This window comes from Lissotriton helveticus, chromosome 12 (assembly GCF_964261635.1).
Source record: "Lissotriton helveticus chromosome 12, aLisHel1.1, whole genome shotgun sequence".
NCBI lineage: Eukaryota > Metazoa > Chordata > Amphibia > Caudata > Salamandridae > Lissotriton > Lissotriton helveticus.
The window spans coordinates 130,015,608-130,038,922 of NC_136073.1; the positions used below are offsets into that span (position 1 = coordinate 130,015,608).

The 23,315-nt window shown below is 44.1% G+C and overlaps 15 non-coding genes across 15 annotated transcripts; all 15 read right to left on the bottom strand.

The window, feature by feature from the left end:
* Positions 1 to 167: 167 nt before the first annotated feature.
* Positions 168 to 239, bottom strand: TRNAH-GUG (transfer RNA histidin (anticodon GUG)). The gene has a single exon. It is a non-coding gene; the product is annotated as a tRNA-His (tRNA).
* Positions 240 to 1,528: 1,289 nt separating this feature from the next.
* Positions 1,529 to 1,610, bottom strand: TRNAS-AGA (transfer RNA serine (anticodon AGA)). The gene has a single exon. It is a non-coding gene; the product is annotated as a tRNA-Ser (tRNA).
* A 1,497-nt stretch (positions 1,611 to 3,107) lies between these two features.
* TRNAH-GUG (transfer RNA histidin (anticodon GUG)) lies at positions 3,108 to 3,179 on the bottom strand. Its single transcript has one exon. It is a non-coding gene; the product is annotated as a tRNA-His (tRNA).
* Positions 3,180 to 4,460: 1,281 nt separating this feature from the next.
* TRNAS-AGA (transfer RNA serine (anticodon AGA)) lies at positions 4,461 to 4,542 on the bottom strand. The gene has a single exon. It is a non-coding gene; the product is annotated as a tRNA-Ser (tRNA).
* Positions 4,543 to 4,837: 295 nt separating this feature from the next.
* On the bottom strand, positions 4,838 to 4,909 carry TRNAH-GUG (transfer RNA histidin (anticodon GUG)). The gene has a single exon. It is a non-coding gene; the product is annotated as a tRNA-His (tRNA).
* A 1,286-nt stretch (positions 4,910 to 6,195) lies between these two features.
* On the bottom strand, positions 6,196 to 6,277 carry TRNAS-AGA (transfer RNA serine (anticodon AGA)). The gene has a single exon. It is a non-coding gene; the product is annotated as a tRNA-Ser (tRNA).
* Positions 6,278 to 9,109: 2,832 nt separating this feature from the next.
* Positions 9,110 to 9,191, bottom strand: TRNAS-AGA (transfer RNA serine (anticodon AGA)). The gene has a single exon. It is a non-coding gene; the product is annotated as a tRNA-Ser (tRNA).
* A 295-nt stretch (positions 9,192 to 9,486) lies between these two features.
* TRNAH-GUG (transfer RNA histidin (anticodon GUG)) lies at positions 9,487 to 9,558 on the bottom strand. Its single transcript has one exon. It is a non-coding gene; the product is annotated as a tRNA-His (tRNA).
* Positions 9,559 to 10,844: 1,286 nt separating this feature from the next.
* Positions 10,845 to 10,926, bottom strand: TRNAS-AGA (transfer RNA serine (anticodon AGA)). Its single transcript has one exon. It is a non-coding gene; the product is annotated as a tRNA-Ser (tRNA).
* Positions 10,927 to 12,399: 1,473 nt separating this feature from the next.
* Positions 12,400 to 12,471, bottom strand: TRNAH-GUG (transfer RNA histidin (anticodon GUG)). The gene has a single exon. It is a non-coding gene; the product is annotated as a tRNA-His (tRNA).
* A 1,281-nt stretch (positions 12,472 to 13,752) lies between these two features.
* On the bottom strand, positions 13,753 to 13,834 carry TRNAS-AGA (transfer RNA serine (anticodon AGA)). The gene has a single exon. It is a non-coding gene; the product is annotated as a tRNA-Ser (tRNA).
* A 1,650-nt stretch (positions 13,835 to 15,484) lies between these two features.
* On the bottom strand, positions 15,485 to 15,566 carry TRNAS-AGA (transfer RNA serine (anticodon AGA)). The gene has a single exon. It is a non-coding gene; the product is annotated as a tRNA-Ser (tRNA).
* A 1,653-nt stretch (positions 15,567 to 17,219) lies between these two features.
* TRNAS-AGA (transfer RNA serine (anticodon AGA)) lies at positions 17,220 to 17,301 on the bottom strand. Its single transcript has one exon. It is a non-coding gene; the product is annotated as a tRNA-Ser (tRNA).
* Positions 17,302 to 18,798: 1,497 nt separating this feature from the next.
* TRNAH-GUG (transfer RNA histidin (anticodon GUG)) lies at positions 18,799 to 18,870 on the bottom strand. The gene has a single exon. It is a non-coding gene; the product is annotated as a tRNA-His (tRNA).
* Positions 18,871 to 20,150: 1,280 nt separating this feature from the next.
* On the bottom strand, positions 20,151 to 20,232 carry TRNAS-AGA (transfer RNA serine (anticodon AGA)). The gene has a single exon. It is a non-coding gene; the product is annotated as a tRNA-Ser (tRNA).
* Between the last annotated feature and the right edge of the window lie 3,083 nt (positions 20,233 to 23,315).

The window sequence follows — 23,315 nt, forward strand, 5'->3', positions numbered from 1 at the left end:
GTACAATATAGCTACATCTTATAATCATGTGTGTTAAAATAATTTGTCGTTAGATCGTTTAAATATTTTAAAGGATCTGTTTTTAATAGACATTTTACAAAAACAACTGGTACATTTTGTAATTCTGTAAAAGAAAAACCCAACTGCCGTGACATTGCCAACCACAATGCCGTGACTCGGATTCGAACCAAGGTTGCTGCGGCCACAACGCAGAGTACTAACCACTATACGATCACGGCGAGCTACTTGGGCTCAATAACATACAGTGACATGGAGAATTTATAATTCGAAACACTCAGGGAACTCCTGTGATAGGCTGAATGTGTTCATTGCTTCCTCATTCCTTATACAAAGGCTTTGTCTCCTCAGTGGTTGATAGGCTGAAACCGTTTCCTGGCCGCCTGCTTGTGAACTGCCAGAAGTCAAAGATCACACATACACTTGTGGGCCTGTGATGGGACACCAATGCAGATAAATACACCTGGCGCAGATCTTCTATTCTGTCTATTAGACCTGCATCTCCCCTGTACCTCCTCAAGCCATCTGTATGTGAAGCAAGAAAAAGTTAAGGAGCGGTCCATCTATACTTTTATAGGGAGGATGCTGCCGTGAGCTCCTCCCAGCTAATCACACAAACAGCAGTAAAGCAAGATAACTATACCGTTAGGGGGGGGGACTGCATGGTTAGGTTTTTGAGGAATTATTGAAACTGACCTCAGTGACCCATGATCAGAGCTGTGGCTAATGACTGCGCGCCCAATTATGATGAAGCAAGCACCATGGCTCGTAGGGGCCCCACAACACGCTTTTCTTAGCTCATTGAATTAAAGTATAAACCTCTGCCATGTATGAGTGGTAAAGGCTTGTTAATTTGGTTGCTTTTCCAATTCACGTCTGACAACAAGATGAAGGAACATTGGGGCATCAGAAGCTTTGGAAAGTAGCCACCAACCTCAGAGAAAGAGAGAAAGAGGGAAAAGGCAGTATGAGGTGTGGAGAAAACAGCAGCAGGTACAAGGAGCTCAAATGAGATTAATGGCGCCTAAATAGAGCACATAAAGGAACAGTTACAAATCTAAGAAAAGGGAAAGAAAGACTAGGAAAAAAACACGGAAAGAGCCTGTAGATAAAATTCTCTTCCTGGGACAGCAGGCTAAGAGAAATTACACAGGGTGCAGTTAAGCTTGTAACACGGGGAGAATAGAAAAGAAAATGCAGTTTTATGAAGTGTATTTGCCTAATCCAGCAAGCACTTTTATTTTATTTTTCTATTTGCTTCTTTTATTGGTAAAGTAAGTTTCAAGTGCATGAATGGTATGACTGAGAGAGCCAGGGTATAATAATTTGAAGTGTTTGCACCAGCGCTAATGTAGGACGAGAGTTATAGCAAAGATATGAAAGGGGTAGCGATAATAAATATGTGAAAGGGCAATAGTGACACCAAAATAAGGCACCTATTTATAAAACTGACATGGAAGAAATTCTAAAGGTTAACTTCTGAAATTGTAGCCGATGTTAAAAAGTTTCTCGTTGTTGGCAGGATTCGAACCTGCGCGGGGAGACCCCAATGGATTTCTAGTCCATCGCCTTAACCACTCGGCCACAACAACTGACTGTAAGTTTTGTGCAAATAATCTGTATGAAAGTTTTCAATGTGTCCCACAGCAAATTCCTGGTATTCTGCAATGCACTTTTTTAAAATAATGTATTTTTCAGCAGGCACATTCTCTCCTAAAAACAAAAATTGCATGAGTATATCTCTAGTTTGGAAAAGGATAGGCTTTCATGCATACTCTCATGTGGCACTCAAGTTTTTGGGACCCTATTGCACTCTGTTTTCGTGCTGCTTTTAGTCTATGGCCCATATTACAGAAGTCTACCATCTTTGAGTATTTGAGGCTCCTTTGTAAGTGCTTTATCTTTTTTACTTGAAGAGCTATATAATAAAGGGGTCAGGGAAAGGTTGCATTTATGGAAGATAAAAGAAGGCATACTTGTCTCACCAAATGCCGTAGAGAAACCTGATGTTTTACTCATGTTATCCTTAGTTTGTTTTTGTTAGACCTTGCATTCTTAAGGTGGCCTCAACCCTACCTTATTGCTTTTCACCTACGCATTTTGCTGTATCTTTTTGTTGGCCTTAGGACTCTGATCACTTTATTGCTACTAATCAGTGCTGAAGTGAACGTGCTTCTTCCCTAATCATGTGTGTAATTGGAGTATACCTGACTGACAGATTTCATTGACTTGAAAGCCCCTTGTAAAGTGGTATACCATATACCCAGGAACTGATTGTGCCGCCCAAAAAAGTATAATTTCAAACCTGTCTCAAGCCTGCTACTGCAGTGCGTGTGCTGCAGTGTACTGCCACTTCGACTTGTCATTTAAAACTACTTGCCAAGCCTTAAACTCCAATTTTATTACATATAATTAACCAAAAGGTAGGCCCTAGGTAGTCCTAGGGGCATCATGCTATGTAAGTAAAAGGTAAGACATGTACTGTGGTAGTTTGCATGTCCTGGTAGTACAAAACAGTCTATTACATTTTTCACTACTGTGAGGTCTGCCCCTCTCGTAGGTTAGCATTGGGTATTCCCTTATACTTTTTGGGGGGTAATTCCATATCAGAGAGGAGAAGCTTTATTTATTTATTGATAAATCCTATTTACTGGTGAGGTTGGATTTAACTTTACTACTTTATAAATGCCATTTTTAGAGAGTGAGCATTTCTCTGCACTTACTGCTTTATTTGCCTGAAAACCTGTCTCCAATTGACGTCTGGATTGGGCTGCGAGACAGCTACATTTGTGCATTCCCTCTAGACAGCCACAATACAGGTCACTCAACTGCAACTGCATTCATCTGCATTCTGATTGGCATGGGGGAGAGCTCCATTCCCCCACCGCAAATAGGTTCAAGAACGATAATTTATGTCAGTAGGTACAATATAGCTACATCTTATAATCATGTTTGTTAAAATAATTTGTCGTTAGATCGTTTAAATATTTTAAAGGATCTGTTTTTAATAGACATTTTACAAAAACAACTGGTACATTTGGTAATTCTGTAAAAGAGAAACCCAACTGCCGTGACATTGCCAACCACAATGCCGTGACTCGGATTCGAACCAAGGTTGCTGCGGCCACAACGCAGAGTACTAACCACTATACGATCACGGCGAGCTACTTGGGCTCAATAACATACAGTGACATGGAGAATTTATAATTCGGTACACTCAGGGAACTCCTGTGATAGGCTGAATGTGTTAATTGCTTCCTCATTCCTTATACAAAGGCTTTGTCTCCTCAGTGGTTGATTGGCTGAAACTGTTTCCTGGCCGCCTGCTTGTGAACTGCCAGGAGTCAAAGATCACACATACACTTGTGGGCCTGTGATGGGACACCAATGCAGAGAAACACACCTGGCGCAGATCTTCTATACTGTCTAGTAGACCTGCATCTCCCCTGTACCTCCTCAAGCCATCTGTATGTGAAGCAAGAAAGAGTTAAGGAGCGGTCCATCTACACTTTTATAGGGAGGATGCTGCCATGAGCTCCTCCCAGCTAATCACACAAACAGCAGTAAAGCAAGATAACTACACAGTTAGGGGGGACTGCATGGTTAGGTTTTTGAGGAATTATTGAAACTGACCTCAGTGACCCATGATCAGAGCTGTGGCTAATGACTGCGTGCCTAATTATGATGAAGCAAGCACCATGGCTCGTAGGGGCCCCACAACACGCTTTTCTTAGCTCAATTAAAGTATAAACCTCTGCCATATATGAGTAGTAAAGGCTTGTTAATTTGGTTGCTTTTCCAATTCACGTCTGACAACAAGATGAAGGAACATTGGGGCATCAGAAGCTTTGGAAAGTAGCCACCAACCTCAGAGAAAGAGAGAAAGAGGGAAAAGGCAGTATGAGGTGTGGAGAAAACAGCAGCAGGTACAAGGAGCTCAAATGAGATTAATGGCGCCTAAATAGAGCACGTAAAGGAACAGTTACAAATCTAAGAAAAAGGAAAGAAAGACTAGGAAAAAAACACGGAAAGAGCCTGTAGATAAAATTCTCTTCCTGGGACAGCAGGCTAAAAGAAATTACACAGGGAGCAGTTAAGCTTGTAACACGGGGAGAATAGAAAAGAAAATGCAGTTTTATGAAGTGTGTTGCCTAATCCAGCAAGCACTTTTGTTTTATTTTTCTATTTGCTTCTTTTATTGGTAAAGTAAGTTTCAAGTGCATGAATGGTATGACTGAGAGAGCCAGTGTATAATAATTTGAAGTGTTTGCACCAGCGCTAATGTAGGACGAGAGTTATAGCAAAGATATGAAAGGGGTAGCGATAATAAATATGTGAAAGGGCAATAGTGACACCAAAATAAGCCACCTATTTATAAAACTGACATGGAAGAAATTCTAAAGGTTAGCTTCTGAAATTGTAGCCGATGTTAAAAAGTTTCTCGTTGTTGGCAGGATTCGAACCTGCGCGGGGGGACCCCAATGGATTTCTAGTCCATCGCCTTAACCACTCGGCCACAACAACTGACTGCAAGTTTTGTGCAAATAATCTGTATGAAAGTTTTCAAGGTGTCCCACAGAAAATTCCTGATATCCTGCAATGCACTTTTTAAAAATAATGTTTTTTTCAGCAGGCACATTCTCTCCTAAAAACAAAAATAAGGCTACATCTTATAATCATGTGTGTTTAAATAATTTGTCGTTAGATCGTTTAAATATTTTAAAGGATCTGTTTTTAATAGACATTTTACAAAAACAACTGGTACATTTGGTAATTCTGTAAAAGAAAAACCCAACTGCTGTGAGATTGCCAACCACAATGCCGTGACTCGGATTCGAACCGAGGTTGCTGCGGCCACAACGCAGAGTACTAACCACTATACGATCACGGCGAGCTACTTGGGCTCAATAACATACAGTGACATGGAGAATTTATAATTCAAAACACTCAGGGAACTCCTGTGATAGGCTGAATGTGTTCATTGCTTCCTCATTCCTTATACAAAGGCTTTGTCTCCTCAGTGGTTGATAGGCTGAAACCGTTTCCTGGCCGCCTGCTTGTGAACTGCCAGAAGTCAAAGATCACAAATACACTTGTGGGCCTGTGATGGGACACCAATGCAGAGAAACACACCTGGCGCAGATCTTCTATTCTGTCTATTAGACCTGCATCTCCCCTGTACCTCCTCAAGCCATCTGTATGTGAAGCAAGAAAAAGTTAAGGAGCGGTCCATCTACACTTTTATAGGGAGGATGCTGCCGTGAGCTCCTCCCAGCTAATCACACAAACAGCAGTAAAGCAAGACAACTACACAGTTAGGGGGGACTGCATGGATAGGTTTTTGAGGAATTATTGAAACTGACCTCAGTGACCCATGATCAGAGCTGTGGCTAATGACTGCGTGCCCAATTATGATGAAGCAAGCACCATGGCTCGTAGGGGCCCCACAACACGCTTTTCTTAGCTCATTGAATTAAAGTATAAACCTCTGCCATGTATGAGTGGTAAAGGCTTGTTAATTTGGTTGCTTTTCCAATTCACGTCTGACAACAAGATGAAGGAACATTGGGGCATCAGAAGCTTTGGAAAGTAGCCACCAACCTCAGAGAAAGAGAGAAAGAGGGAAAAGGCAGTATGAGGTGTGGAGAAAACTGCAGCAGGTACAAGGAGCTCAAATTAGATTAATGGCGCCTAAATAGAGCACATAAAGGAACAGTTACAAATCTAAGAAAAGGGAAAGAAAGACTAGGAAAAAAACACGGAAAGAGCCTGTAGATAAAATTCTCTTCCTGGGACAGCAGGCTAAGAGAAATTACACAGGGAGCAGTTAAGCTTGTAACACGGGGAGAATAGAAAAGAAAATGCAGTTTTATGAAGTGTGTTTGCCTAATCCAGCAAGCACTTTTGTTTTATTTTTCTATTTGCTTCTTTTATTGGTAAAGTAAGTTTCAAGTGCATGAATGGTATGACTGAGAGAGCCAGGGTATAATAATTTGAAGTGTTTGCACCAGCGCTAATGTAGGACGAGAGTTATAGCAAAGATATGAAAGGGGTAGCGATAATAAATATGTGAAAGGGCAATAGTGACACCAAAATAAGCCACCAATTTATAAAACTGACATGGAAGAAATTCTAAAGGTTAGCTTCTGAAATTGTAGCCGATGTTAAAAAGTTTCTCGTTGTTGGCAGGATTCGAACCTGCGCGGGGGGACCCCAATGGATTTCTAGTCCATCGCCTTAACCACTCGGCCACAACAACTGACTGCAAGTTTTGTGCAAATAATCTGTATGAAAGTTTTCAAGGTGTCCCAAAGCAAATTCCTGGTATTCTGCAATGCACTTTTTAAAAATAATGTTTTTTTCAGCAGGCACATTCTCTCCTAAAAACAAAAATTGCATGAGTATATCTCTAGGTTGGAAAAGGATAGGCTTTCATGCATACTCTCATGTGGCACTCAAGTTTTCGTGCTGCTTTTAGTCTATGGCCCATATTACAGAAGTCTACCATCTTTGAGTATTTGAGGCTCCTTTGTAAGTGCTTTATCTTTTTTACTTGAAGAGCTATATAATAAAGGGGTCAGGGAAAGATTGCATTTATGGAAGATAAAAGAAGGCACACTTGTCTCACCAAATGCCGTAGAGAAACCTGATGTTTTACTCATGTTATCCTTAGTTTGTTTTTGTTAGACCTTGCATTCTTAAGGTGGCCTCAACCCTACCTTATTGCTTTTCACCTACGCATTTTGCTGTATCTTTTTGTTGGCCTTAGGACTCTGATCACTTTATTGCTACTAATCAGTGCTGAAGTGAACGTGCTTCTTCCCAAATCATGTGTGTAATTGGAGTATACCTGACTGACAGATTTCATTGACTTGAAAGCCCCTTGTAAAGTGGTATACCATATTCCCAGGAACTGATTGTGCCACCCAAAAAAGTATCATTTCAAACCTGTCTCAAGCCTGCTACTGCAGTGCCTGTGCTGCAGTGTACTGCCACTTCGACTTGCCATTTAAAACTACTTGCCAAGCCTTAAACTCCAATTTTATTACATATAATTAACCAAAAGGTAGGCCCTAGGTAGTCCTAGGGGCATCATGCTATGTAAGTAAAAGGTAAGACATGTACTGTGGTAGTTTGCATGTCCTGGTAGTACAAAACAGTCTATTACATTTTTCACTACTGTGAGGTCTGCCCCTCTCGTAGGTTAGCATTGGGTATTCCCTTATACTTTTTGGGGGGTAATTCCATATCAGAGAGGAGAAGCTTTATTTATTTATTGATAAATCCTATTTACTGGTGAGGTTGGATTTAACTTTACTACTTTATAAATGCCATTTTTAGAGAGTGAGCATTTCTCTGCACTTACTGCTCTATTTGTCTGAAAACCTGTCTCCAATTGATGTCTGGATTGGGCTGCGAGACAGCTACATTTGTGCATTCCCTCTAGACAGCCACAATACAGGTCACTCAACTGCAACTGCATTCATCTGCATTCTGATTGGCATGGGGGAGAGCTCCATTCCCCCACCGCAAATAGGTTCAAGAACGATAATTTATGTCAGTAGGTACAATATAGCTACATCTTATAATCATGTGTGTTAAAATAATTTGTCGTTAGATCGTTTAAATATTTTAAAGGATCTGTTTTTAATAGACATTTTACAAAAACAACTGGTACATTTTGTAATTCTGTAAAAGAAAAACCCAACTGCCGTGACATTGCCAACCACAATGCTGTGACTCGGATTCGAACCAAGGTTGCTGCGGCCACAACGCAGAGTACTAACCACTATACCAGGACGATCACGGCGAGCTACTTGGGCTCAATAACATACAGTGACATGGAGAATTTATAATTTGGTACACTCGGGGAACTCCTGTGATAGGCTGAATGTGTTAATTGCTTCCTCATTCCTTATACAAAGGCTTTCTCTCCTCAGTGGTTGATAGGCTGAAACTGTTTCCTGGCCGCCTGCTTGTGAACTGCCAGGAGTCAAAGATCACACATACACTTGTGGGCCTGTGATGGGATACCAATGCAGAGAAACACACCTGGCGCAGATCTTCTATACTGTCTAGTAGACCTGCATCTCCCCTGTACCTCCTCAAGCCATCTGTATGTGAAGCAAGAAAGAGTTAAGGAGCGGTCCATCTACACTTTTATAGGGAGGATGCTGCCATGAGCTCCTCCCAGCTAATCACACAAACAGCAGTAAAGCAAGATAACTACACAGTTAGGGGGGACTGCATGGTTAGGTTTTTGAGGAATTATTGAAACTGACCTCAGTGACCCATGATCAGAGCTGTGGCTAATGACTGCATGCCTAATTATGATGAAGCAAGCACCATGGCTCGTAGGGGCCCCACAACACGCTTTTCTTAGCTCAATTAAAGTATAAACCTCTGCCATATATGAGTGGTAAAGGCTTGTTAATTTGGTTGCTTTTCCAATTCACGTCTGACAACAAGATGAAGGAACATTGGGGCATCAGAAGCTTTGGAAAGTAGCCACCAACCTCAGAGAAAGAGAGAAAGAGGGAAAAGGCAGTATGAGGTGTGGAGAAAACAGCAGCAGGTACAAGGAGCTCAAATGAGATTAATGGCGCCTAAATAGAGCACGTAAAGGAACAGTTACAAATCTAAGAAAAAGGAAAGAAAGACTAGGAAAAAAACACGGAAAGAGCCTGTAGATAAAATTCTCTTCCTGGGACAGCAGGCTAAGAGAAATTACACAGGGAGCAGTTAAGCTTGTAACACGGGGAGAATAGAAAAGAAAATGCAGTTTTATGAAGTGTGTTGCCTAATCGAGCAAGCACTTTTGTTTTATTTTTCTATTTGCTTCTTTTATTGGTAAAGTAAGTTTCAAGTGCATGAATGGTATGACTGAGAGAGCCAGGGTATAATAATTTGAAGTGTTTGCACCAGCGCTAATGTAGGACGAGAGTTATAGCAAAGATATGAAAGGGGTAGCGATAATAAATATGTGAAAGGGCAATAGTGACACCAAAATAAGCCACCTATTTATAAAACTGACATGGAAGAAATTCTAAAGGTTAGCTTCTGAAATTGTAGCCGATGTTAAAAAGTTTCTCGTTGTTGGCAGGATTCGAACCTGCGCGGGGAGACCCCAATGGATTTCTAGTCCATCGCCTTAACCACTCGGCCACAACAACTGACTGTAAGTTTTGTGCAAATAATCTGCATGAAAGTTTTCAAGGTGTCCCACAGAAAATTCCTGATATCCTGCAATGCACTTTTTAAAAATAATGTTTTTTTCAGCAGGCACATTCTCTCCTAAAAACAAAAATAAGGCTACATCTTATAATCATGTGTGTTTAAATAATTTGTCGTTAGATCGTTTAAATATTTTAAAGGATCTGTTTTTAATAGACATTTTACAAAAACAACTGGTACATTTGGTAATTCTGTAAAAGAAAAACCCAACTGCCGTGAGATTGCCAACCACAATGCCGTGACTCGGATTCGAACCGAGGTTGCTGCGGCCACAACGCAGAGTACTAACCACTATACGATCACGGCGAGCTACTTGGGCTCAATAACATACAGTGACATGGAGAATTTATAATTCGAAACACTCAGGGAACTCCTGTGATAGGCTGAATGTGTTCATTGCTTCCTCATTCCTTATACAAAGGCTTTGTCTCCTCAGTGGTTGATAGGCTGAAACCGTTTCCTGGCCGCCTGCTTGTGAACTGCCAGGAGTCAAAGATCACAAATACACTTGTGGGCCTGTGATGGGACACCAATGCAGAGAAACACACCTGGCGCAGATCTTCTATTCTGTCTATTAGACCTGCATCTCCCCTGTACCTCCTCAAGCCATCTGTATGTGAAGCAAGAAAAAGTTAAGGAGCGGTCCATCTACACTTTTATAGGGAGGATGCTGCCGTGAGCTCCTCCCAGCTAATCACACAAACAGCAGTAAAGCAAGATAACTACACAGTTAGGGGGGACTGCATGGATAGGTTTTTGAGGAATTATTGAAACTGACCTCAGTGACCCATGATCAGAGCTGTGGCTAATGACTGCGTGCCCAATTATGATGAAGCAAGCACCATGGCTCGTAGGGGCCCCACAACACGCTTTTCTTAGCTCATTGAATTAAAGTATAAACCTCTGCCATGTATGAGTGGTAAAGGCTTGTTAATTTGGTTGCTTTTCCAATTCACGTCTGACAACAAGATGAAGGAACATTGGGGCATCAGAAGCTTTGGAAAGTAGCCACCAACCTCAGAGAAAGAGAGAAAGAGGGAAAAGGCAGTATGAGGTGTGGAGAAAACTGCAGCAGGTACAAGGAGCTCAAATTAGATTAATGGCGCCTAAATAGAGCACATAAAGGAACAGTTACAAATCTAAGAAAAGGGAAAGAAAGACTAGGAAAAAAACACGGAAAGAGCCTGTAGATAAAATTCTCTTCCTGGGACAGCAGGCTAAGAGAAATTACACAGGGAGCAGTTAAGCTTGTAACACGGGGAGAATAGAAAAGAAAATGCAGTTTTATGAAGTGTGTTTGCCTAATCCAGCAAGCACTTTTGTTTTATTTTTCTATTTGCTTCTTTTATTGGTAAAGTAAGTTTCAAGTGCATGAATGGTATGACTGAGAGAGCCAGGGTATAATAATTTGAAGTGTTTGCACCAGCGCTAATGTAGGACGAGAGTTATAGCAAAGATATGAAAGGGGTAGCGATAATAAATATGTGAAAGGGCAATAGTGACACCAAAATAAGCCACCTATTTATAAAACTGACATGGAAGAAATTCTAAAGGTTAACTTCTGAAATTGTAGCCGATGTTAAAAAGTTTCTCGTTGTTGGCAGGATTCGAACCTGCGCGGGGAGACCCCAATGGATTTCTAGTCCATCGCCTTAACCACTCAGCCACAACAACTGACTGTAAGTTTTGTGCAAATAATCTGTATGAAAGTTTTCAAGGTGTCCCAAAGCAAATTCCTGGTATTCTGCAATGCACTTTTTAAAAATAATGTTTTTTTCAGCAGGCACATTCTCTCCTAAAAACAAAAATTGCATGAGTATATCTCTAGGTTGGAAAAGGATAGGCTTTCATGCATACTCTCATGTGGCACTCAAGTTTTCGTGCTGCTTTTAGTCTATGGCCCATATTACAGAAGTCTACCATCTTTGAGTATTTGAGGCTCCTTTGTAAGTGCTTTATCTTTTTTACTTGAAGAGCTATATAATAAAGGGGTCAGGGAAAGATTGCATTTATGGAAGATAAAAGAAGGCACACTTGTCTCACCAAATGCCGTAGAGAAACCTGATGTTTTACTCATGTTATCCTTAGTTTGTTTTTGTTAGACCTTGCATTCTTAAGGTGGCCTCAACCCTACCTTATTGCTTTTCACCTACGCATTTTGCTGTATCTTTTTGTTGGCCTTAGGACTCTGATCACTTTATTGCTACTAATCAGTGCTGAAGTGAACGTGCTTCTTCCCAAATCATGTGTGTAATTGGAGTATACCTGACTGACAGATTTCATTGACTTGAAAGCCCCTTGTAAAGTGGTATACCATATACCCAGGAACTGATTGTGCCGCCCAAAAAAGTATCATTTCAAACCTGTCTCAAGCCTGCTACTGCAGTGCCTGTGCTGCAGTGTACTGCCACTTCGACTTGCCATTTAAAACTACTTGCCAAGCCTTAAACTCCAATTTTATTACATATAATTAACCAAAAGGTAGGCCCTAGGTAGTCCTAGGGGCATCATGCTATGTAAGTAAAAGGTAAGACATGTACTGTGGTAGTTTGCATGTCCTGGTAGTACAAAACAGTCTATTACATTTTTCACTACTGTGAGGTCTGCCCCTCTCGTAGGTTAGCATTGGGTATTCCCTTATACTTTTTGGGGGGTAATTCCATATCAGAGAGGAGAAGCTTTATTTATTTATTGATAAATCCTATTTACTGGTGAGGTTGGATTTAACTTTACTACTTTATAAATGCAATTTTTAGAGAGTGAGCATTTCTCTGCACTTACTGCTCTATTTGCCTGAAAACCTGTCTCCAATTGACGTCTGGATTGGGCTGCGAGAGAGCTGCATTTGTGCATTCCCTCTAGACAGCCACAATACAGGTCACTCAACTGCAACTGCATTCATCTGCATTCTGATTGGCATGGGGGAGAGCTCCATTCCCCCACCGCAAATAGGTTCAAGAACGATAATTTTTGTCAGTAGGTACAATATAGCTACATCTTATAATCATGTGTGTTAAAATAATTTGTCGTTAGATCGTTTAAATATTTTAAAGGATCTGTTTTTAATAGACATTTTACAAAAACAACTGGTACATTTTGTAATTCTGTAAAAGAAAAACCCAACTGCCGTGACATTGCCAACCACAATGCCGTGACTCGGATTCGAACCAAGGTTGCTGCGGCCACAACGCAGAGTACTAACCACTATACGATCACGGCGAGCTACTTGGGCTCAATAACATACAGAGACATGGAGAATTTATAATTTGGTACACTCAGGGAACTCCTGTGATAGGCTGAATGTGTTAATTGCTTCCTCATTCCTTATACAAAGGCTTTCTCTCCTCAGTGGTTGATAGGTTGAAACTGTTTCCTGGCCGCCTGCTTGTGAACTGCCAGGAGTCAAAGATCACACATACACTTGTGGGCCTGTGATGGGACACCAATGCAGAGAAACACACCTGGCGCAGATCTTCTATACTGTCTAGTAGACCTGCATCTCCCCTGTACCTCCTCAAGCCATCTGTATGTGAAGCAAGAAAGAGTTAAGGAGCGGTCCATCTACACTTTTATAGGGAGGATGCTGCCATGAGCTCCTCCCAGCTAATCACACAAACAGCAGTAAAGCAAGATAACTACACAGTTAGGGGGGACTGCATGGTTAGGTTTTTGAGGAATTATTGAAACTGACCTCAGTGACCCATGATCAGAGCTGTGGCTAATGACTGCATGCCTAATTATGATGAAGCAAGCACCATGGCTCGTAGGGGCCCCACAACACGCTTTTCTTAGCTCAATTAAAGTATAAACCTCTGCCATATATGAGTGGTAAAGGCTTGTTAATTTGGTTGCTTTTCCAATTCACGTCTGACAACAAGATGAAGGAACATTGGGGCATCAGAAGCTTTGGAAAGTAGCCACCAACCTCAGAGAAAGAGAGAAAGAGGGAAAAGGCAGTATGAGGTGTGGAGAAAACAGCAGCAGGTACAAGGAGCTCAAATGAGATTAATGGCGCCTAAATAGAGCACGTAAAGGAACAGTTACAAATCTAAGAAAAAGGAAAGAAAGACTAGGAAAAAAACACGGAAAGAGCCTGTAGATAAAATTCTCTTCCTGGGACAGCAGGCTAAGAGAAATTACACAGGGAGCAGTTAAGCTTGTAACACGGGGAGAATAGAAAAGAAAATGCAGTTTTATGAAGTGTGTTGCCTAATCCAGCAAGCACTTTTGTTTTATTTTTCTATTTGCTTCTTTTATTGGTAAAGTAAGTTTCAAGTGCATGAATGGTATGACTGAGAGAGCCAGGGTATAATAATTTGAAGTGTTTGCACCAGCGCTAATGTAGGACGAGAGTTATAGCAAAGATTTGAAAGGGGTAGCGATAATAAATATGTGAAAGGGCAATAGTGACACCAAAATAAGCCACCTATTTATAAAACTGACATGGAAGAAATTCTAAAGATTAGCTTCTGAAATTGTAGCCGATGTTAAAAAGTTTCTCGTTGTTGGCAGGATTCGAACCTGTGCGGGGAGACCCCAATGGATTTCTAGTCCATCGCCTTAACCACTCGGCCACAACAACTGACTGTAAGTTTTGTGCAAATAATCTGCATGAAAGTTTTCAAGGTGTGCCACAGCAAATTCCTGATATCCTGCAATGCACTTTTTAAAAATAATGTTTTTTTCAGCAGGCACATTCTCTCCTAAAAACAAAAATAAGGCTACATCTTATAATCATGTGTGTTTAAATAATTTGTCGTTAGATCGTTTAAATATTTTAAAAGGATCTGTTTTTAATAGACATTTTACAAAAACAACTGGTACATTTGGTAATTCTGTAAAAGAAAAACCCAACTGCCGTGACATTGCCAACCACAATGCCGTGACTCGGATTCGAACCTAGGTTGCTGCGGCCACAACGCAGAGTACTAACCACTATACGATCACGGCAAGCTACTTGGGCTCAATAACATACAGTGACATGGAGAATTTATAATTCGGAACACTCAGGGAACTCCTGTGATAGGCTGAATGTGTTCATTGCTTCCTCATTGCTTATACAAAGGCTTTGTCTCCTCAGTGGTTGATAGGCTGAAACCATTTCCTGGCCGCCTGCTTGTGAACTGCCAGAAGTCAAAGATCACACATACACTTGTGGGCCTGTGATGGGACACCAATGCAGAGAAACACACCTGGCGCAGATCTTCTATTCTGTCTATTAGACCTGCATCTCCCCTGTACCTCCTCAAGCCATCTGTATGTGAAGCAAGAAAAAGTTAAGGAGCGGTCCATCTACACTTTTATAGGGAGGATGCTGCCGTGAGCTCCTCCCAGCTAATCACACAAACAGCAGTAAAGCAAGATAACTACACAATTAGGGGGGACTGCATGGTTAGGTTTTTGAGGAATTATTGAAACTGACCTCAGTGACCCATGATCAGAGCTGTGGCTAATGACTGCATGCCAAATTATGATGAAGCAAGCACCATGGCTCGTAGGGGCCCCACAACACGCTTTTCTTAGCTCAATTAAAGTATAAACCTCTGCCATATATGAGTGGTAAAGGCTTGTTAATTTGGTTGCTTTTCCAATTCACGTCTGACAACAAGATGAAGGAACATTGGGGCATCAGAAGCTTTGGAAAGTAGCCACCAACCTCAGAGAAAGAGAGAAAGAGGGAAAAGGCAGTATGAGGTGTGGAGAAAACAGCAGCAGGTACAAGGAGCTCAAATGAGATTAATGGCGCCTAAATAGAGCACGTAAAGGAACAGTTACAAATCTAAGAAAAGGGAAAGAAAGACTAGGAAAAAAACACGGAAAGAGCCTGTAGATAAAATTCTCTTCCTGGGACAGCAGGCTAAGAGAAAATACACAGGGAGCAGTTAAGCTTGTAACACGGGGAGAATAGAAAAGAAAATGCAGTTTTATGAAGTGTGTTTGCCTAATCCAGCAAGCACTTTTGTTTTATTTTTCTATTTGCTTCTTTTATTGGTAAAGTAAGTTTCAAGTGCATGAATGGTATGACTGAGAGAGCCAAGGTATAATAATTTGAAGTGTTTGCACCAGTGCTAATGTAGGACGAGAGTTATAGCAAAGATATGAAAGGGGTAGCGATAATAAATATGTGAAAGGGCAATAGTGACACCAAAATAAGCCACCTATTTATAAAACTGACATGGAAGAAATTCTAAAGGTTAACTTCTGAAATTGTAGCCGATGTTAAAAAGTTTTTCGTTGTTGGCAGGATTCGAACCTGCGCGGGGAGACCCCAAGGGATTTCTAGTCCATCGCCTTAACCACTCGGCCACAACAACTGACTGTAAGTTTTGTGCAAATAATCTGCATGAAAGTTTTCAAGGTGTGCCACAGCAAATTCCTGATATCCTGCAATGCACTTTTTAAAAATAATGTTTTTTTCAGCAGGCACATTCTCTCCTAAAAACAAAAATAAGGCTACATCTTATAATCATGTGTGTTTAAATAATTTGTCGTTAAATCGTTTAAATATTTTAAAGGATCTGTTTTTAATAGACATTTTACAAAAACAACTGGTACATTTGGTAATTCCGTAAAAGAAAAACCCAACTGCTGTGACATTGCCAACCACAATGCCGTGACTCGGATTCAAACCGAGGTTGCTGCAGCCACAACGCAGAGTACTAACCACTATACGATCACGGCGAGCTACTTGGGCTCATTAACATACAGTGACATGGAGAATTTATAATTCGAAACACTCAGGGAACTCCAGTGATAGGCTGAATGTGTTCATTGCTTCCTCATTCCTTATACAAAGGCTTTGTCTCCTCAGTGGTTGATAGGCTGAAACCGTTTCCTGGTTGCCTGCTTGTGAACTGCCAGAAGTCAAAGATCACACATACACTTGTTGGCCTGTGATGGGACACCAATGCAGAGAAACACACCTGGCGCAGATCTTCTATTCTGTCTATTAGACCTGCATCTCCCCTGTACCTCCTCAAGCCATCTGTATGTGAAGCAAGAAAAAATTAAGGAGCGGTCCATCTATACTTTTATAGGGAGGATGCCGCCGTGAGCTCCTCCCAGCTAATCACACAAACAGCAGTAAAGCAAGATAACTATACAGTTAGGGGGGACTACATGGTTAGGTTTTTGAGGAATTATTGAAACTGACCTCAGTGACCCATGATCAGAGCTGTGGCTAATGACTGCGTGCCCAATTATGATGAAGCAAGCACCATGGCTCGTAGGGGCCCCACAACACGCTTTTCTTAGCTCATTGAATTAAAGTATAAACCTCTGCCATCTATGAGTGGTAAAGGCTTGTTAATTTGGTTGCTTTTCCAATTCACATCTGACAACAAGATGAAGGAACATTGGGGCATCAGAAGCTTTGGAAAGTAGCCACCAACCTCAGAGAAAGAGAGAAAGAGGGAAAAGGCAGTATGAGGTGTGGAGAAAACAGCAGCAGGTACAAGGAGCTCAAATGAGATTAATGGCGCCTAAATAGAGCACATAAAGGAACAGTTACAAATCTAAGAAAAGGGAAAGAAAGACTAGGAAAAAAACACGGAAAGAGCCTGTAGATAAAATTCTCTTCTTGGGACAGCAGGCTAAGAGAAATTACACAGGGAGCAGTTAAGCTTGTAACACGGGGAGAATAGAAAAGAAAATGCAGTTTTATGAAGTGTGTTTGCCTAATCCAGCAAGCACTTTTATTTTATTTTTCTATTTGCTTCTTTTATTGGTAAAGTAAGTTTCAAGTGCATGAATGGTATGACTGAGAGAGCCAGGGTATAATAATTTGAAGTGTTTGCACCAGCGCTAATGTAGGACGAGAGTTATAGCAAAGATATGAAAGGGGTAGCGATAATAAATATGTGAAAGGGCAATAGTGACACCAAAATAAGCCACCTATTTATAAAACTGACATGGAAGAAATTCTAAAGGTTAACTTCTGAAATTGTAGCCGATGTTAAAAAGTTTGTTGTTGTTGGCAGGATTCGAACCTGCGCGGGGAGACCACAATGGATTTCTAGTCCATCGCCTTAACCACTCAGCCACAACAACTGACTGTAAGTTTTGTGCAAATAATCTGTATGAAAGTTTTCAAGGTGTCCCACAGCAAATTCCTGGTATTCTGCAATGCACTTTTTTAAAATAATGTATTTTTCAGCAGGCACATTCTCTCCTAAAAACAAAAATTGCATGAGTATATCTCTAGTTTGGAAAAGGATAGGCTTTCATGCATACTCTCATGTGGCACTCAAGTTTTTGGGACCCTATTGCACTCTGTTTTCGTGCTGCTTTTAGTCTATGGCCCATATTACAGAAGTCTACCATCTTTGAGTATTTGAGGCTCCTTTGTAAGTGCTTTATCTTTTTTACTTGAAGAGCTATATAATAAAGGGGTCGGGGAAAGATTGCATTTATGGAAGATAAAAGAAGGCACACTTGTCTCACCAAATGCCGTAGAGAAACCTGATGTTTTACTCATGTTATCCTTAGTTTGTTTTTGTTAGACCTTGCATTCTTAAGGTGGCCTCAACCCTACCTTATTGCCTTTCACCTACGCATTTTGCTGTATCTTTTTGTTGGCCTTAGGACTCTGATCACTTTATTGCTACTAATCAGTGCTGAAGTGAACGTGCTTCTTCCCTAATCATGTGTGTAATTGGAGTATACCTGACTGACAGATTTCATTGACTTGAAAGCCACTTGTAAAGTGGTATACCATATACCCAGGAACTGATTGTGCCGCCCAAAAAAGTATCATTTCAAACCTGTCTCAAGCCTGCTACTGCAGTGCCTGTGCTGCAGTGTACTGCCACTTCGACTTGCCATTTAAAACTACTTGCCAAGCCTTAAACTCCAATTTTATTACATATAATTAACCAAAAGGTAGGCCCTAGGTAGTCCTAGGGGCATCATGCTATGTAAGTAAAAGGTAAGACATGTACTGTGGTAGTTTGCATGTCCTGGTAGTACAAAACAATCTATTACATTTTTCACTACTGTGAGGTCTGCCCCTCTCGTAGGTTAGCATTGGGTATTCCCTTATACTTTTTGGGGGGTAATTCCATATCAGAGAGGAGAAGCTTTATTTATTTATTGATAAATCCTAATTACTGGTGAGGTTGGATTCAACTTTACTACTTTATAAATGCCATTTTTAGAGAGTGAGCATTTCTCTGCACTTACTGCTCTATTTGCCTGAAAACCTGTCTCCAATTGACGTCTGGATTGGGCTGCGAGACAGCTACATTTGTGCATTCCCTCTAGACAGCCACAATACAGGTCACTCAACTGCAAATGCATTCATCTGCATTCTGATTGGCATGGGGGAGAGCTCCATTCCCCCACCGCAAATAGGTTCAAGAACGATAATTTATGTCAGTAGGTACAATATAGCTACATCTTATAATCATGTGTGTTAAAATAATTTGTCGTTAGATCGTTTAAATATTTTAAAGGATCTGTTTTTAATAGACATTTTACAAAAACAACTGGTACATTTTGTAATTCTGTAAAAGAAAAACCCAACTGCCGTGACATTGCCAACCACAATGCCATGACTCGGATTTGAACCGAGGTTGCTGCGGCCACAACGCAGAGTACTAACCACTATACGATCACGGCGAGCTACTTGGGCTCAATAACATACAGTGACATGGAGAATTTATAATTTGGTACACTCAGGGAACTCCTGTGATAGGCTGAATGTGTTAATTGCTTCCTCATTCCTTATACAAAGGCTTTGTCTCCTCAGTGGTTGATAGGCTGAAACTGTTTCCTGGCCGCCTGCTTGTGAACTGCCAGGAGTCAAAGATCACACATACACTTGTGGGCCTGTGATGGGATACCAATGCAGAGAAACACACCTGGCGCAGATCTTCTATACTGTCTAGCAGACCTGCATCTCCCCTGTACCTCCTCAAGCCATCTGTATGTGAAGCAAGAAAGAGTTAAGGAGCGGTCCATCTACACTTTTATAGGGAGGATGCTGCCATGAGCTCCTCCCAGCTAATCACACAAACAGCAGTAAAGCAAGATAACTACACAGTTAGGGGGGACTGCATGGTTAGGTTTTTGAGGAATTATTGAAACTGAACTCAGTGACCCATGATCAGAGCTGTGGCTAATGACTGCATGCCTAATTATGATGAAGCAAGCACCATGGCTCGTAGGGGCCCCACAACACGCTTTTCTTAGTTCAATTAAAGTATAAACCTCTGCCATGTATGAGTGGTAAAGGCTTGTTAATTTGGTTGCTTTTCCAATTCACGTCTGACAACAAGATGAAGGAACATTGGGGCATCAGAAGCTTTGGAAAGTATCCACCAACCTCAGAGAAAGAGAGAAAGAGGGAAAAGGCAGTATGAGGTGTGGAGAAAACAGCAGCAGGTACAAGGAGCTCAAATGAGATTAATGGCGCCTAAATAGAGCACGTAAAGGAACAGTTACAAATCTAAGAAAAGGGAAGAAAGACTAGGAAAAAAACACGGAAAGAGCCTGTAGATAAAATTCTCTTCCTGGGACAGCAGGCTAAGAGAAATTACACAGGGAGCAGTTAAGCTTGTAACACGGGAGAATAGAAAAGAAAATGCAGTTTTATGAAGTGTGTTTGCCTAATCCAGCAAGCACTTTTGTTTTATTTTTCTATTTGCTTCTTTTATTGGTAAAGTAAGTTTCAAGTGCATGAATGGTATGACTGAGAGAGCCAGGGTATAATAATTTGAAGTGTTTGCACCAGCGCTAATGTAGGACGAGAGTTATAGCAAAGATATGAAAGGGGTAGCGATAATAAATATGTGAAAGGGCAAAAGTGACACCAAAATAAGCCACCTATTTATAAAACTGACATGGAAGAAATTCTAAAGGTTAACTTCTGAAATTGTAGCCGATGTTAAAAAGTTTCTCGTTGTTGGCAGGATTCGAACCTGCGCGGGGAGACCCCAATGGATTTCTAGTCCATCGCCTTAACCACTCGGCCACAACAACTGACTGTAAGTTTTGTGCAAATAATCTGCATGAAAGTTTTCAAGGTGTGCCACAGCAAATTCCTGATATCCTGCAATGCACTTTTTAAAAATAATGTTTTTTTCAGCAGGCACATTCTCTCCTAAAAACAAAAATAAGGCTACATCTTATAATCATGTGTGTTTAAATAATTTGTCGTTAAATCGTTTAAATATTTTAAAGGATCTGTTTTTAATAGACATTTTACAAAAACAACTGGTACATTTGGTAATTCTGTAAAAGAAAAACCCAACTGCCGTGACATTGCCAACCACAATGCCGTGACTCGGATTCGAACCGAGGTTGCTGCAGCCACAACGCAGAGTACTAACCACTATACCAGGGGTGCCCAAACCTGTCCTGGCGGGCCGTATCCATGCCAGATTTTTGGGATATCCCCATCTGGGGATCACGGTTCGATCCCCGGCACCGGCGGCAGATTAGCCCAGCACCAGGTGACTCTGGGAAATAGCTGGCGCCGCGGCTAGGGCGGCTGACTCCGGAATCTGGAGATTTTTTTATTTAAGGTTTTTGTAGAGCGCGTAGTAACCCTCGAGCATCCCAGAGATCAGGGTTCGATCCCCGGCACCGGCCGCAGATTAGCCCAGCACCACGTGACTCTGGGAAATAGCTGGCGCCGCGGCTAGGGCGGCTGACTCCGGAATCTGGAGATTTTTTTATTTAAGGTTTTTGTAGAGCGCGTAGTAACCCTCGAGCATCCCAGAGATCAGGGTTCGATCCCCGGCACCGGCCGCAGATTAGCCCAGCACCATGTGACTCTGGGCAATAGCTTGCTTAATCTTCCCGACGGCCCCTAGCGCCTAGAGACCCTTACGGGTGATTGTGCGCCTTACAAATGTGGATTATTATTATTATTATTATTATTATTATTATTTGGGCCGATTCCGATCAGGTTCGTAAAAGCACATCTGCCCGAATCAGTCGGACAACCACGTACGCCCGGGAGAGGACTGCCCGGGACCCGTGGAGCCCGTCCTGGTCACTCTGACCTGCCATCGGCCTGGAGAAGGGAGCGCCGGACCCCCGGGGGGGAGGACTGCCCGGGACCCGTGGAGCCCGTCCTGGGCACTCTGACCTGCCGTCGGCCCGGGGAAGGGAGCCCCGGACGCCCGGGGGGAGGACTGCCCGGGACCCATGGAGCCCGTCCTGGGCACTCTGACCTGCCGACGGCCCAGGGAAGGGAGCCCCGGACGCCCGGGGGAGGACTGCCCGGGACCCGTGGAACTCGTCCTGGGCACTCTGACATGCCGCTGACCCGGGGAAGGGAACCCCGGACGCCCGGGAACCGTGGAGCCCGTCCTGGGCACTCTGACAAGCCGTCGGACCGGGGAAGGGAGCCCCGGACGCCCGGGACCCGTGGAGCCTGTCCTGGGAACTCCGGCATGCCGTTGGCCCGGGGAAGGGAGTCCCAGATACCCGGGACCCGTGGAGCCCGTCATGGGCACTCTGACAAGCCGGTGTCCCGGGGAAGGGAGCCCCGGACGCCCGGGACTCGTGGAGCCCGTCCTGGGCACTCTGGCATGCCGTTGGCCTGGGGAAGGGAGCCCCGGATGCCCGGGGCCCGTGGAGCCCATCCTGGGCACTTTGACATGCCGTTGGCCTGGGGAAGGGAGCCCCGGACGCCCGGGGGGGAGGACTGCCAGGGACCCGTGGAGCCCGTCCTGGGCACTTTGACCTGCCGTTGGCCTGGAGATGGAAGCCCCGGATGCCTGGGGGAGGACTGCCCGGGACCCATGGAGCCCGTCCCGGGTACTTTGCCATGCTGTTGGCCTCCTGGAGATGGGTGCCCCGGACGCCCGGGGGAGGACTGCCCGGGACGTATGGAGCCCGTCCCGGGCACTCTTGCATGCCGTCGGCAGGGATGGAGCCGCGGACGCCCGGGGGACGACTGCCCAAGAGCCATGGAGCCCGTCCTGGGCAATTTGACAAGCCGTTGGCCTGGAGGAAGGAAGCCCGGGTGGCCTAGGGAGGTGTTACCCAGGCATAGCCCATCTGGTCCCCCTAGCAGAAAACCACCAGCCTTGGAGGGGTGTCCGGGCGTACCCTGTCCCTAGTAATCCGGAGGGAAATTACCTGACTTTCTTGCAATCTGTGCACACGAGGTGACAGAGGGGACCCAAGGCGCGAAAGTACCCGACCTCCTGGAGCCCTCGCTGGGATCTGGGAGGCGAATGGCGCGACCAGATGGCCGGGACCAAAATGACGCCAATCTGCCTGCCCCGGAGCTGCAGGGCTCTGGGGCTGCAGGGTTCCGGGGGCTGCAGAGCTGCAGGTATCTGGGGCTGCAGGGCTCCGGGGCTTCAGGCCTCCCCGGGCCCTGATGGACCCTCCGTCCCGGGCGCCTCTGACCCCCGGCCGGCTTGCAGGACAGAGGGGGGATTCCCGCACCACTGGGCCCTGCCGGACGGGGCTCAAGCCCCGGGCCAGGTCCCCGGCCCCAGTCCCGGCTTTCCGAACCCTAGGCCGGGCCGGGGAGAGCCTCCCCTGGGCCCCCGGTGGACCCTCCGTCCCGGGCGCCCCGGACCCCCGGCCGGATTGCTGGACGGAGGGGTACCAGCACCCTCGGGGCCTGGCCAGATGGAGTTCAAGCCCCGGGTCCGGTCCCACCTTCCGAACCCTAGCCAGGCTGGGGAGAGCCTCCCCGGGAACCGGTGGAGCCCCGTCCCCAGCGCCCGGACCCACTGGTGGCCTGCGGGACAGGGGGCTCCATCACCCTCGGGGCCTGGCCAGATGGAGTTCAAGCCCCGGGTCCGGTCCCACCTTCTGAACCCTAGCCAGGCTGGGGAGAGCCTCCCCGGGCCCCGGTGGAACCTCCGTCCCGGGCGCCCCGGACCCCCGGCCGGATTGCAGGACGGAGGGGTACCAGCACCCTCGGGGCCTGGCCAGATGGAGTTCAAGCCCCGGGTCCGGTCCCACCTTCCGAACCCTAGCCAGGCTGGGGAGAGCCTCCCCGGGCCCCAGTGGAGCCCCGTCCCCAGCACCCAGACCCTCTGGTGGCCTGCGCGACAGGGGGCTCGCGCACCCCGTGGCTGGCCGGCCGGAGC